This window comes from Rhinichthys klamathensis, unplaced genomic scaffold (genome assembly GCF_029890125.1).
Source record: "Rhinichthys klamathensis goyatoka isolate OS25496 unplaced genomic scaffold, OSU_Roscu_1.1 h1tg000208l_1, whole genome shotgun sequence".
In the NCBI taxonomy this organism is placed as follows: Eukaryota; Metazoa; Chordata; class Actinopteri; order Cypriniformes; family Leuciscidae; genus Rhinichthys; species Rhinichthys klamathensis.
Genome location: NW_026606733.1, coordinates 348,676 through 364,695, shown reverse-complemented (window position 1 = coordinate 364,695; position 16,020 = coordinate 348,676). Strand labels below are relative to the sequence as shown.

At 37.1% G+C, this 16,020-nt stretch overlaps 1 long non-coding RNA gene across 1 annotated transcript; it reads left to right on the top strand.

Moving 5' to 3' along the window:
• The first annotated feature begins 5,533 nt into the window (after positions 1-5,533).
• On the top strand, positions 5,534-15,796 carry LOC130096876 (uncharacterized). The gene is made up of 5 exons (XR_008808238.1): positions 5,534-5,918; positions 8,061-8,131; positions 9,576-9,638; positions 10,856-10,951; positions 15,655-15,796. It is a non-coding gene; the product is annotated as an uncharacterized LOC130096876 (long non-coding RNA).
• The last annotated feature ends 224 nt before the right edge of the window (positions 15,797-16,020 follow it).

Here is a 16,020-nt window from a genome sequence, read left to right as displayed (position 1 = left end):
TGTGAATAAAAGCCTAAATTAAATCTGTTCATCATATAAAGCGATCGTGTCTCTTCAGAAAATTTGGACTAAACCGTTCAATTCTTATGGATTAGTTTTACGATCTATAGAAAGCTCTCATATTTCATTAAGAATATCTTCATTTGTGTTCCGAAGATAAACGAAAGTAGTACGATTTGGAACGACATGAGTGTGAGTAATTTATTAAGTGAGTAAAAGTATTTTTGGATGAACTATCCCTTTAATGGTTGTCTTTGTTTGGTCGATTGTTTTGAGCATGCATTAGTATGATCTCATGAGTATTTGCGTGTGTGTCTATATATGAGAGATTATCGGTGTATGTGTTCATGAACATGCCACTGCACTTTAAAGCCCAGCCAAGTTCCACCATATGGGGAGAAAAATTAATTAGACAGCTTAAACTTCTGATAATGCAGATATGTGTGTGTGTTTATGCCTGAGCGTGTGTGCATCCATGCGGCTGTTTGTTAGTTTTCTCTGACCTCCACTTCAGGATTAATATTTAATTAGTTTGCTCAGGCTAGGGAGAGGCACTTATTAACCCAATATGTCAATCTGACAGAGGCAGTGAGGGAGCATGAGAGAGAGAGAGAGAGAGAGAGAGTGAGCGAGAGAGAGAGGGGAGAATGAGAAAGAGGCTGGAATATCACAAGGTGTAGTTGTTTACATGATCCATAAACACCTCACAAATATTATTTAATCTTTCCACAAAGTGGAAGTATGTTTGCAAACCGGTTCCACATGAAGACTGTACTGTTTTGGCAGGCAGATTTTGGTGCTAAATAGTATTGTTTTCAGTGAAGGTTACTGTATCTAACTGTAATGGCTTTGAAATAATCTTTTTTTGTTACGCTAACAGGTTCATTAGATGTGATTTGAGAAGAAAAAGAAGACAAATTCTTACCTGGTGAAAATACAGTATTATCGCTCTGAAGTCCCCCTTTTTGTAATTTTTGTCTAATAAACAATGTTAATTGTTGACTTTCAGTAAAGTAAATCGGATCATTTGTTCAATCGGATCAACCATTGAATCAACTATCGGATAATAGTTCATATTGACATCTCTGATTTTTGGCTTTTTGACCGTTTGAGATAAATATTGATTCTAATTAATAAGGATAAATTCTTCTTTAAAACTCTAGAGAAGAAACGTGAAATTTTTGGACTCTATTGTCAGAATAATAATTTGAAAAACAACAGATTTAAACCAAAGTCTCCATTTGGTTCTATGGTTCTGTTTCTGTGTGCTTTAAAATAAATAATAAAACCCATTATGTTTCTATTTCAAAACATACTTTGTGATGTCACATAAAATTGTCACATTTAAATTGAAAAGTTGAAAGTCAGAGCAAAAAATGCTTTCATTTTATTTAATATTTAATATTTATGCCCCCCACACATTATAAGAATAATTTTTTGTGTCAAGAACAACTTTTTTGTAAAGAATATTTTGTGTAAAAAAACTTTGTCGCTATATTTTTCCTTATACAAGAGGTAAACATGAAACATGAAAATTATGAGATGAAATTAAATATAAATTGCCTACTGATAAAGACAGTCATAATATATATATATAAATGTCTATATATATATATATATATATATAAATGTCACGTAACATGGGTGAACAGAAAGTCATAACAAAGTCAAATTCTGCATTTTTATCAAATCCACAATTTCTTTGTGTTTTCAAATGAATCCACAATATTTCTTTAAAAATATTTACTTTGTTGACATTTAGTAGTCGTTTCTACAATTACGTAAACACAGCATTACCCGCAGTGGCCACATATCACTCTCAGATGCACAGATCGAGGTGTTTTACAGATCCCTGAGGGGAAATTCAGAAGGATCCTATCCGACATTCAGGAGTATCTGGTATCATAGTAAAACCATGTAGCCTATGTCTTTGTTCATGTGTTCATATTTGTGAGTGTGTGTGGAGGCTTACAATGGACTAAACAGATATGTCTGCATTAAAGCAGTGCACTGGTATATCCAGACCTGTGTTTTGACATTGACATAATCTGACTCCTCATAATCTCTAACCTCCATCACGCTATTAGCAAACTTTTTTTCCTTTCACCATCTGCAGACATGCGTGCTAGTGTGCCGTTACCGTGTCTAGGGTATAATTTAAGGATGTCACTCTCCTATCATATTTGACAGTATAAGATGTGTAAATTTTTGACATCTGTAGTGAGATTTACATGCTAAATTCAGTCCCTGTGTGATCCTCGCTTTGCAAAAAATAGCACTTTAAGAAACATCCATCTCAAATGCTTAGAATATTACACTCTTTACCACCATATCGGTGACAAAGCTATTTAAAAGTTTATTTAAAACATTTATCTTAAAGGCAGTTGTGCTGAAAAAAAATACTATTTCTGAAATGATTTTGTAATTATCTCTAAGCTCACACCATATGTTGATATATCTTAATGTCTTGCATTATAAGTACATTTGGTTTAATAATGTGTGCGAAAGCCTTATTGGAGCTCCAATGAACAGTCAGTTTTACACAGAGAACAAGCTACAGTCTTATACAGTTTTTCTCAAATGCTAAAACACATTTCACAAACGTTTCCTCCATGTTCCCCAATGTCTAAACACAACACCCTTTTCTAAAGCTACATAAACACAACCACACCTTCTCACTTCAAAACTCAAACTTTCACACCAAAAGAGCAGCTCGAAGCTTTCAAAAATGTAAACACTATACACATCATTACACACTACAGCAAAACAATTGAAAACACAATGCTCGATTTGTGAGAAGGTTCTTTGTTTCATAACTGCCAATGCATATTTTTAGAAACTTTACAGTAATGGATCTTCTTAGATCTCTGCAGAGGATTAGGCATTTAGATTTGTGAGTTTCATATGAAGAGTATAAATTCTGCATGTACACTACTGTAACACAACTCAATGCAAAAACAGAATCTATTGCACACAACAGTACTCTTGAAAACATGATCAGGGTGTGAAGTTTTTTATTTACTTTATTCACACCACACACACACCACAATCACTGTGCGGCATCGGGCCACATCACAGGCTATATTGTCTCTTGCCAGGCACCGTGGGAAAAACGCCCTGGAATGGCGAATCCATCCTTCGAAGGCCTCCACTGGGATGTCAACACAGGCCAGCTCCATTGCCCTTAGGAGGTTCTCTCTAGTGTATGGTTGTCTGTCATAAACCTTCCATCTCCACGATGAGAAGAACTCCTCTATAGGGTTCAGGAAAGGGGAGTAGGGTGGCAGACAGACGTTTAAAAAGTGGTTACTGTTGGTGGTGAACCACTCTCTGATTTGGTTTGTTCTGTGAAAGCGTACATTGTCCCAAATGATCACATAAATGCTCCTCTAGGAAGGTGAGGAGACGTTGGGTGTTGTAAGACCCAAGGACAGCATGCCGGTGGACAAGCCCCTCCAAACCCATGGCCGCACAAAGAGTAATATTACCCCCCCCCGTTGGCCAGGAACCTCAGTGATGGCTCTTTGGCCAATGATGTTACGGCCTCTTTGCCTTCGTTTCTGCAGGTTGAAGCCAGCCTAATCCAGGAAGAGGTACTCATGAGGTCTAGCCATCGCGTCCAACTGTAATATCCTCTGTGAAAATGTGAAAGTGCACAGGTGTTCAGAACAACAGTCAATCAGGTAGCACAGTATTGTCCAGAAGTACTGTAGGCCACTGAGCAACACAGTATGTCCACTAACTGTACTGTGAACATGGATGTATACTTACTTGCACATACTTGTAACGTAGGTCTTTGTGTCGCGCAGAGTTGCGCTCAAAGGGAACCCTATAGACCTGTTTCATCCGCATCTTTTGGCGCCGGAGAACTCGGTCTATTGTGGCCAAGCTGACATCATCAATGCTCTCAAAGTTGACATTATCGGCAATGACTTTGTCTCTGATCTCCCTGAGTCTGATGAGGTTGTTCTCACGAACCATATCCACAATGAGGGTTTCTTGTGCCACTGTAAATATGGCAACCCTCCCACCTCTATGTGGCATTCTTTCAACTCTAAAGAAAGAAACATGTGTTGACAATACCTGTTGTGTTGTCTGAATGCCCTGATAATGGTGGCCACGGTGAACCTACTCAGGTTTGGACGGACTCTTAGTCCTGCTTCAGCCATTGTCATGCCATGGACAATGACATGGTCAATGACTGTTGCTCGCATCTCGTCCGTAATGATGGTGCGAGGTTGTCTTGCTCTCCCTCCTGGACCTTCTCCTCTTCCTCGTTGGCCTGCTCCTCTTCTTCCATGGCCAGCTCTTCTCCCTCCTCTGACTCGAATTCCTGTTCCCCTGACTCTGCCTTCATCCATTGTGTTTGTTTGTAATCTTCAGCAAACTGTGCACTCTGAACTTGCTTTTATACATGTGGTCACAGCATTAGCAACAAGTGTCTTCAATTTTGAGTCGTTGTGTGTAATGAATGACGCCAGGTGTGTTCATTGTGTTCAAATATTGCTGACTGTGGCAAGCATTTTGCATCACATGAGCTTTCATTTGAGAATATGAGCAGAGTTCTTTTGCAACTTGTGTTTTAGCAAGGAAAAATGTGTTAAGATTTATGAGAACGGAGGATTGTGTTTTGTGAATTGTGTCTTCATGTGAAATGTGTTTATGATATTGGAAAATGATGGCTAGATTTAGTAAATGTGTTTAGACAACTGGTCATTTGATTTAGAGGATTGGCTTTTGTGTTTTAGCATTTGAGAAAAACTGTAATATTAATTCACTAGTGGTGATTGCAATGCTTAGGCTTTGATTAGAATTGCAATTTTTATTGCCTGGTGGAGAATAAAAAAAATAAAAAAGTCAGTAAGTAACCACTCAAATCATCCTAGCAAGCTCCAAACACCACTCATATTTTCTTCAAAAATGTAAATAGACAATTTATACATGTTTTATTCCTTATAAAATGCAATAGAGTGTTAATGGATATTTAAATAACATTAAATATGTATGGCATATTTTGGTGCGAGTGCATGTGTAGGGAATCTTATGTGTGTGTGTGAGACTGTGAGTACACATCTGATAGCATTAGCTGATGATTACTCTCCGATGTTATGAGATTGATGACTGTTAATTATACACACAATTAGTCTCCTAATTAAACATTTATCACACAGTTCAGAGCGAGAGGGGGAGAGAGAGCTTGAGTTTATGATGGCTTTCATGCCATATTTATCGTGTGTGCGTGCGCAAGTGTGTGTGTGTGCGTGTGTGTGTGTGTGTGTGAGTGTGTACACTTGTACAACTATCTTTGTGAGGACCAGTTTGAGTTTTAGACCAGCAGAGTGAAGACATAGAGTAAAGTCAGAACATTTTGGAGTTTGGTCAAGACTTGGTTTTAGGGTTAAGGTTATAATTAGGTTTGGGGGTTTTGGTTAGGCACTTAGTTGAGATGTGTGAGTTTAGGAAAAGAAACTAGAGATTGCATTGTGTCAATGAATGTCCTCACAAAGATAGATGTACAGTACCGGTGTGTGTGTGTGTGTGTGTGTGTGTGTGTGTGTGTGTGTGTGTGTGTGTGCGTGTGTGTGTGTGTGTGTGTGTGTGTGTGTGTGTGTGTGTGTGTGTGTGTGAGGTTAAATTACTGCTCTATCCCCCCTGGTTGGGTTTCTTTTTTCCTTCCTGCAGGTTTCCAGTTTTGCTTTTCTTCTGTGATGTTTTTGTTTTTCAGGGATGAAACGACCCATCGGATGAATGCATGTCAGAAAAGTGTGACCCTCTCCCTTTTCTCTCCTCTACCCCTTTTTTCTTTTTTCTCACTCTCACGCGGTATCCGGAGTTTGCAGGCCTTTCTTTGTGATCCGTGGTGGATAATGGTCATTCCTGCTGCTCCGGCAAACAGTGGATCAGGAGAGCATTTCCAGGTGACCAGAAAGAGACCATGGGACAGAGGGAGGGCTAAATTGTACACAGTAAATATTCAAATATCCGTTGTGCTGATTAACAACTAATTGTTATTTAAAGGTTTAAGGATACACTACATAATATATTTTCAGCATTTTTGCTATTTGTACATTGCTTGCACGAAATTTGATTTCGTCAGAATACACTGATAATACACAAATCACAGTGACCTGTAAACCCTGATTTTAAGTTTTCCATTTATGTTTCTGTTATTTATGTTATGTTTCTCTGCCTATTTTCCTGAACTATTGATATATACGTATCACAGTATCACAAAGAAAAAAAGTTTTTATTTACCAATCCCAATGTACTTTTTGCAGGCATATTTGTCGGCAGTTAAGTTATTCTGCAACAAAAAAAAAAGTCTAATAATTGGGGTGTTGAGTATTAAGCTGGTCATGTGATCTCAGCATGTGGTAGACCATTCTTAAATCAAGGCCAATGAAATGACTGAATCTGCTTATCTCATTTGAGCATACTTTATTTCAAACCTATTTTGTTCATTATTTATCATCATATTTTATTTATTTCTTTTGGTAACTTTTAATGTTGAACAATTACTTAGCGCAACAGTAAAATGGATTAATTAAAGTTGTCGAGAAATCAAATTTAACCCTTTTTATTTCTTTAATGCATGTTACTGGTCTTATTGTGAAATCAGTACATTGTTTTATAATTATTATTTTTTGTGTGTGTAAGACTTTATATTACAGTGTCCTTGTTACACGTTACATAAATCTACAGTAATAACAGTAATTTACGCATAATTCCATGTATCTAACCGTATAGTAAGTACATGTTGTAAATTAAAATTACTCAATACTTATGTGTTATTACACTGTAACAAGGACACCTTAAAATACAGTCTCTTTTTCTTTTGGTAACACTTTATTTTGATGCTCCCCCAACAGAAATTAACTTTGCAAGTAACTTTGCAACTGTCAACTTATTCTACTAACCCTAACCATAACACCTAACCTAACAGTCTACTACGGTCTACTTATACTCTAATGAGATTTAGTTTACATGTAGTTGCTCTTACTTATAGTTAGTAGAATGTCTAAAGTGGACCATCAAAGTAAACTTTTATTCTTTTCCTTTTTTATTCATAATCTTTTATCAAATTTTTGTAACTTGCTCTTCCTGTCATATGCTCACTTCACCTCTGTGACAAATGCAAGGCCGCACTGCAGTTAAAGTCCCCCTGTAGTCAATAATTTTGTCCCTTAAAACTCATTTTTGATCACCAAAATTACATATTTAAACATTTTTTTCCCCGTGATATTTTCTATTTATGCCTTAAAATAGCTTTAATGTAACTCTACACCCTTGCTTCATTTAATATACGTGAAACCATGAATATGCAAATTAGCCCCGCCTCCACTCACACAGCTGTACAAGACGATGTATCAGAATGGGAATGCATTTTACGTATCGCTCTCTACAACGTCGGTAACATAACAGCAATTAATGATTATCCTATTGCTTGACTACGTTATCAAAAGGCTAATAATGTGTTGCTTATGTTACACAAACCATGTTCTCACTCTCCATCTCAGAGTCAGAAAGCTGCTTTCTAAAAATCTAAATCCTTAGAAACGTTTTGAACAACTTAGACTGTCAGTGGAGAAAAACATATAACATAAAATCGTAATGTACATCATAAACATAATTCACCCACCCTCTGTATTGCTAAATGTACCCGATTTTTCATATCAACAGAAAAATATACCGGGATAACCTGGCTTCTCTTGAGACTCCCCTGCTTTGCATCAGTTAATGATATGCTAAAGCCCGCCGGCACGTTGACATAATTGGTTACAAGTTAGTTTGTGATGTAAGAAACACCAGCGGTTTCAAACCGAGTTTTTGACTTTTTTTCACTGCAGTTTTAAGGAGAAAATACTCTAAGTTACCCACATTCTGCCTTCATTGTAGTATGCAATGCTTACTTTTCACAACCCAATCAACAACCGATGGATAAAGTCAAGTCCCACCCTATGTTTTTTCTTGTTCGATAGTGGTTTCGTAATCTCAGTCACAGTTTCCGTTTCATGCTGACTTTTGGTCAGAGTTACTAAGTCTGATTAATTCATCTGCAGGTCTGTTGAATCATTTTCAGCCACCAGCTGTTTGCAGAGACGGCACAGTACGGGTCTCTAAGGAAATTTAGGTAGGTACAACTTTTTCCTGTTCCCACAAAAAGACAGTGGTATCATGTACCCTTCGGTGGTGTACAAAATATATCTTCGGTCTCTCCAGCAGACCTCCTCCTGCACCACCTGACAGATTTAAAGTGTGAGAACAGAGATAGCCTTACAAAAAAAGTACTTTAGGATTACCATGGTACAGTCATGGTATCAGATGCAGATGGTAATACCATTGTACTTTGATAGTTCTACCATGTTGCTGAAAGATTACCATATTCATGTGCTGTTTCGTGTAGCATTCCAAGGTACTTCAAAAAAATACCATGGTGTATTAGCATGGAATATGTCTTAAAAACCAAAGTATGACCATGGTATATATCCAAAAAAAAAACAATTATATTACTATGGTATCTTGTCATAATACCATATTAATCACAGAAATGATGTATCAGACATTTGTGGAGAAAAATAAAAAAGAAATCCTTAAACTTTGCGATATTAAGCAGCTTTTCTTTGAAGCTTTTATTCTTTTCTACTTGTCTTCATCTGTTTTTATGAAAGTCGTGAAAGGAAAAGTGTGTTTACACCAGGAAAAGAGAGGGGGAATGTGTATGTGGTGTGTGTGTTCATATCACTGACAGCCGAGCGAGGTTATGAAAACAGTCATTCTTCCCGTCATCGCTTCATAGCCGGTGATTTAGCGGCGAGCCGCCCCGGTGCAGCAGTAAAACGGCAGGCAGAGATTTAGAGTGCACTCTGGGATATCACTCAGCCCAGGGGCCACCTTGCCACATCGTCCCAGCTCACCTGCTACTGTGTTTTACCAGCCAAGCCTGAACACCCCCCAGACCTCACACACCCCAAACCCACTGGACCTCATTCAGAGAGTTAAGCTTCTGATTGATCAATAGAAACATCAATCATGATTGATAATAACTTGTTGAATGTGAATAGAGACTTCGAGGATTTTCAGGGAAATGAACTGTACAGAACACATTACAAATGTCATTCTTAATATCATACTTTCTCTCTTTCTCTCTCTCTCTCTCTATATATATATATATATATACATACATACAATATATACGATATATACACGCACAAATGAAGAAAACACAAGCCAGTAGAATAAAAAACACCAGCAAACTAAGAAATCATCTTCATCAGTTTAACAACATATGTGCTGCAAATACTCCCAATGCAACCAAATACAGAAATGTGCTGGAATTGCTGCATTTGGAAATACTTTATAGAACTCCAATAACATCAAAACTAGTCAAACAGATAGCTATAGAACTGGGCATCTGTAATCTGAATTAGATTTAACAAAATTGCTGAAACTACAAGATCAGCTTTTCAATATGGGATTTTCAGTTGTATTGTGGTCCATATTAATGTTATCACTGATATTTCAACAATGCATAATCAACGTAATATATCTCTTGAAAATTACCAATTTCATTTCAGATTGTTTCATCTGTCAAATTGTAATATGGACATTCCCGTTCACTGCTGTCATGAACTGCTTATGTAAGTTGCATACCGTGACTAAAGAATCACTGCAAATGTGTCATGCATGACAAATATCTTTCCTCATGATCTTTTTTATATCTGCTATTTCTATGCTAACAATAATTGATTATGTCATGCCTCAATGCATTGTCTGTCACATTTTCTTCAGGGGTAGCGTAATTGGTTTGCCATGCTCTCTCCTCTTGGGCTGAATGCTTACTAGATGACATTAGCCTACTGTTGTTACTTTATCCACTGGTGTCTCTGAATGTATTCTTTTTAGGCGGCATCTGCTATTTTATGTGTTCTATGACAGGGTCCCATAAAGATAACAGCATGCATGGCACAAAATAGATCTATGTTTGTAGATCCACAGTCCCACTTGTAGCAGATATGAGATCAGAAATTCTGCTGTATATGAATTATTTATTATTTGTAAGCATGATTATTTATATTATTCTGCAATTCACATGCATTTGATGGACACAGGTTTTAAATGCACTTAATATTTTTTTCAGTACATACAAATTCAGATTTCGTAAGGGCAAACCGCACAAAGTGTTTGTTTGAAGTATTTAATAAACGGATATTAATAGCATTTATAAAAGATATTGTTATGCAGAGTTTTAGGAGTGATGACCCTATTTACATGCTGGAGTATCAAAATATCTGGATGAGTCAAGGCATATACCTGCACTTTAAAAAATAAAAGGTTATATGGTTCCATAAAGAGCCTTTGACATCCATGGGACCTTTCAAATGTACAAAAGCTTTTTTATATTGGAAAAGAGTTATTTGGATCAAAGAACTGTTCACTGAAAGGTTTGGGGAACCAAAACTGGTTCTTCTATGCCATTACTGTGAACCCCCCTTTTTGGAACCTTTATTTTTAAGTGTGTGTGATTGAATCAACATCAAACTTAAAAAATAAATACATTTAGTGTCGAAATCCTCATTATAGTGCTCTGTTTAAATTGTGATTCTGAAGGCAATGGCAATGGTGGTTTTCCATGCTATTCTGCTCTGGTTAATGTTGTTTTGTTGTTGTCCATGTGACTAATGGAGAGAGCATGTGTTTACTTTTGTCACCATGTGTTTACCTCAAACTACAGGGCCTGTCGTAAATGTCGGCATGAAGCCTGTGTGTGTGTGTGTGTGTGTGAGTGATCCTCACCAGGAGGGTGTGAACAGGAGCGGAGACATAACCCTTGATAACACCTGTTTCCTGTTTTCAGGTGATCAGTGCTAGATTTGTTGGACAGGGCCGAAGATCAATTGGTCACAGAAAGCCCCATCTTCCCCCAGTGTAGAGCGTGGGAAAGTCTGATTGGGTGAGTGTGCATTGAATTATTAACAGTGACTGTGTACAGTATATTATGCAGGATTAACTTTAAAAAAGTGTATCTTTTTGTGTACCAGTCTAGTATATAATGTATGTAGTATTTCATTGTATGATATATAATATATAATAAATAATAATATAGGCCCATTGAATTAATATATATATATATATATATATACACACACACACACACACACACACACAATCTTTCACTGTGCGGTTATAGTAAAATTAGTTTTGATCACCTTTGATCTGTGTCTGTTTATAGTTCTATAGTTAGTTTTCTTAACCTATAAAAAGAAGGTGATATTATGTATTTTGTTTATGCTGTTCACAGGTAAAAAATTCGTGTCTTGTCTGTGACACTTCTTTTTATCTCTTTTCCTAATATCTCTATAATGTGACCTGTTGCTACAAAACACATTTTTCTGATAAAAGAACTAATTTATTCTCTTTGTAGCTTTGTAAAGAGACAATTATGTTGTAAAATGTGGGATGTGTGCTCCTCATTCAAAGATGTTGTACCAATATGAAGATGTTAATGGAAGAATGATGTCATGCATTTTAACCTGTAGAACATGTCCAGACCTGTTCATTTTGTCTTTTCTTCTCCCATAATAACCTTTGGTTAAACTCAATTTCAAACCGAACACTCAATTTACTGAAGCCGAGTTCATTAATTTTGAGGAATACATGCAGCACTTCAAGAATGAAGTGCATTTCTAAGAATTTCAATATCTTGGCTTTGATTATATTGAAAATGTTCAAAGGCTCATCAATTGAACAGAAAGATGGATGAATGGATGGATCAGTGGGAAGATAAGTGGATGTATAAATAGATTAACATCACTGGCAGTACTATGGTCAGAGATGCTAATACCATGGTGCTTTTGTACTGTGAATGGCTACCATATTTAGGTACAACAAAAATACATGGTATTACCATATGTACAAAAAAAGCTGGTATTCCATGGTACATGTCCAAAATTCACGACTTAAGAGAGATATTATATTGGAGTACTACACACAAGCAGAAATAAATATTGAGAATGAGATCTTTAATAAATTACATTACTGAAAAGACTATATGTCAGTTTGGCATATGAGATTTAGTCAAAGTAGAGTGAATTGTCAGTATTTTGAGATGAATTTCTCATATTCCACACCAAACACACACACACTCAGCAGGGTGATCGTTTCTGCAGGTCAGGAGGTACATGGGAATTATCACTTTTGGAGACTCTCACCTGTTTTCTTTGTGACCATACAAATCTCTGTGTCCCACGTCCAACATGTGAAACTGCTGTGTATGCGTGGACTCAAACATATGTCTTTCAGATGGTGTCTGTCACAGTGATTTAATGTTCAGGAGTGTGTGAATCCACACGATTATATCAGTATATCAGATTGCAATTGATTTTGGAATTGTATTTGTTGTTGGGCAGTTTTAGTATAATGTTTATAAAGGTCCTTATAAATAAATTACTTCTAATGTCTTAAATGGTACAGCTTTATAAAACTTAATAAAATATCATTTGAACCGTGTAGTTGCCTCATAGATTTCCATTACTTTAGTCGTCGCTAAAATCAAAATTTTCAAATGCAAATTCAAAATCTGCCATAATTGGCTTGATACTTCATTTATTTCTTCTATTCAATTTTTTTGTGGGACAGTTTTTTTCCCCAGAAATAATGGATTCAGAAATCAGACACTATTAAAGAGAATGTACTGAATTACGTTATAAAGTCAACAAATAATTCTGTTGGCAGTGGGTTCACAACATGGGGTCACACCTCTCACCTATTCCTAACATACTGTGATGCGACAGATGGGAAGTTATCATTAGAGAGCATTAATTTCTTTTGCGTTATCCTCAATAATTATGTGTGACAAAGAAAACAGCGCAAAACCATTCAGCAACTACGTACACAGGAGGCACTCGGTTCAGCATGGGGTTACTGTATATCTGAAGGGGTTTCTTTGCCTCATCTGTACAATGAATTTTTGTTTGAGCATTTTTCCCCCTGCCAAATCACTTTATTTGTTATGAAATTAGGCCTTCTGTACCATCCTGCCTTAAATGGGCTATATGTAAGAATTTTCGTATGAATTTTGCCTGGAAAATCAAAAGGATTAGGTAACATTTACGCGCCTTTCCCGAGAGCCTCTCTTTCGTACTATGAAACGAATGCTTCAGTACGTTCAGGATAATGCCAAAAGAGCTATTCTGTACTGTAATGTCAATGTGTCATGCAAAGAAAATGGATTAAAAGTCAAACTATAGTATCACGTAGCCATATCTAGGCTATGTAGTCTAGTCTCAAATATATTTTATAATCAAACTATTCATAATTTTATTTTATTTACCTCATCTGTCAACATGAATCGCAGGCCTTGTGCAAACATATATACACATCACTATGCTTTCTGCTGCTTTCTCACCGCTGTCATTTTTGTTGTTTTTAGGCTTACTTTATTATAAAGAGGAAAGCGCTCAGCACATATTTACATATTCATCTAACCGTCATTCTCAGAAGCGTGGATGTTATCTGGATGTTCTTTAACAGTATCTCTGCAAAGGTATTTCCAACTTCTTTTGAATTGTATGCGAAAAATGTAAAACAACTTCGCTCTGAGTATATCAGGCCATTAAATCATGTTCAGTCTCTTGCATGTTGTGTGAGCACGAGCAATAAGTTGCTGGCTGCAGTTCACTTAAAGGTAGGGTAGGCAATTTTGGAGGCTAGCAATAGCGAGCTAGCTTTGAAAGCATAAGATCCCACCCTCTCTTCAGAGCGTTTCCAAAGCCATGCCTCCAAAACACATGAAGCGTCACGAGACGAGATAAGGCGTTTAATTACCTCATGTCTCAAAGCACATAACACTACAATAGTAATGACTAAACAAATTACAGAGCTTTTACTTGTACCACCTGACTGCTGCAGATTCATTTCGGCGTTGATAGTGTTGACAGAACTCAAAAATCAGAGTCTGATTTAGAACGTCACGGGTCGCCATCTCGTAATTACAGTTAAGACATGCGTGAGACTTCCACAGGAGATATATGGGTAACGCTTCCTTTTACAGTACAGTACTTACGTGTACTTACAGTGTACTTACCTAGAAAGTAGTGGCTAATATAAGGTAAGTACATGGGTTAGGGGTAGGTTCAGGGGTAGGTTCAGGGTTAGTACATAGTTATTACCCAGTAATTATAATTACTATAATAAGTACATAGTAAGTACATGGGTAACAGGACTGTAAAAGGAAGCGTTACCGATATATGTACATGTTTATATATTTAGACTACTTCTATTGTTGATTGCTATCAGAATGTGAAGAGTTTTAAATTAGTATTACAAAGATTTGCCTCCCCAAGCTTAAACTGCTCCGATGTCGCTAATAACAAGGGTTTCTGAATTCTACATATGATATATAGCACCTTTATGTAATTGTTATTTTCGAATTGAGGGTTTCTTCCTGAATCTTTTGAAACAGGGGTTTGATGTTTATGTTGCTCTTTATTCTTACACAATGATTTGGGCATTTAGATCTCGTGTATTGACAATGGCGATTGAATAATATAAGTTATTCATGGTTAAGAATCATAAATCACAGAAGTGGCGATCAATCAATTGCAGAGAGTAATTGCAACAGAGTTGCTAAAAGATTATACAAATCAGGGAATGATGCAAATATAGCCTCAAAATTGTAATTTGCACAGCGCAATTCAGTTCTGTGCGCTTCCGTTCCATGGAAAGCAGGCTGTAAAACCATAACGTCAATCTATAATGACCCCAATTTGCATAAAAAGGAGGGCGTATATTTGCACATTTGGCGCCTGGTTAAACTGGACTGGGTGGTTAGTGAATAAGAACGGTTTCGGCGCTGAAATACAGCATGCAACTGTTCACTGAATTCCCCACCGTATGTCTTACCATCCCTTTTTTATCTCTTTATTTACTCACCCTCTCTTTTTTATATAAATGTCGGTTGTACATTGCGCGAGTGATGATCTAAAAGCTTATAGAGAGAGAAAGGTCAGTCGTGATGGTTAATTGATTTTATAGTGACATTGGAGGAGAGTGGAAAGAAATTGCTGTCTCTTATGAGTCCCATTTTACCCAGGGCTAACATGACACTGTGACAGTATTATTTGGCTCAGCAGTCTGGAAAAGGCGGCGATCATATTGCTGTTATATCACCCATCCACAATCATTTAGATTACACACACAATTCTCTCACATCAATTACGTTTTTATACCCAAAGACATTCGCAGACAAACTGAGGATTGTGATGCAAAGCCTATAGCAGGAGCGACGCACATTCACGCTAACACATCCACTGTTTAGGGGGAGATTGGGGTTTTATTGGCCGAGCCGGTGGAGCGGGACTGCAGGATAATGGGTAGTTATCCTGCCCGCAGTTTCGGCTTGCCAGAGCACAGAGTCTTCACGAATAAAACGCAAGAATCGCTGTAATCGGAAGCTAAACAGGAATTTTTCCGAGGGAGCGTGGATGTTTAGCCCCCTGCTGATTGGCCTGGATACCAGGGGCCCGAGCAATCTCATTCCACTTTACAGAGAGAGAGCCTTGTCAAGGTCAGCGGAAAGTAAAGTCAGATTAGAAGGGAGATAGGTGGGAGATGCTGTTAGATTCACTATCTCTTTCTGTTCTCTTCCCATTACAGTGACTCATATTCAGTCTGACACTAGACTTTAAACCCGGGGATGGTGGATAACGCGGGAACAGAGAGAGCTCACAGCTGTCACTCATGATGATTGATTGGCAGGGGCATGTATGATGGTTCACTAGAGCTCATTTGATCTGAAGAGTCCCAGTTGTGTTTATGAGTGTGTGTGCTGCTTATGCATAAATGAATACATACTTTAGACAATTATGATTTTTTTTAAAGAGCAATAGCAAGTTCATGTCAGTAGACTATAGAGTAAAAGTAAAAGTTATATTTATGTTTATACATTAATGAATATAAATTTAATGCCATAGAGCAGGGATTTTCAATCTTTTAGATGAAATGGAGTCACAAATATGATCA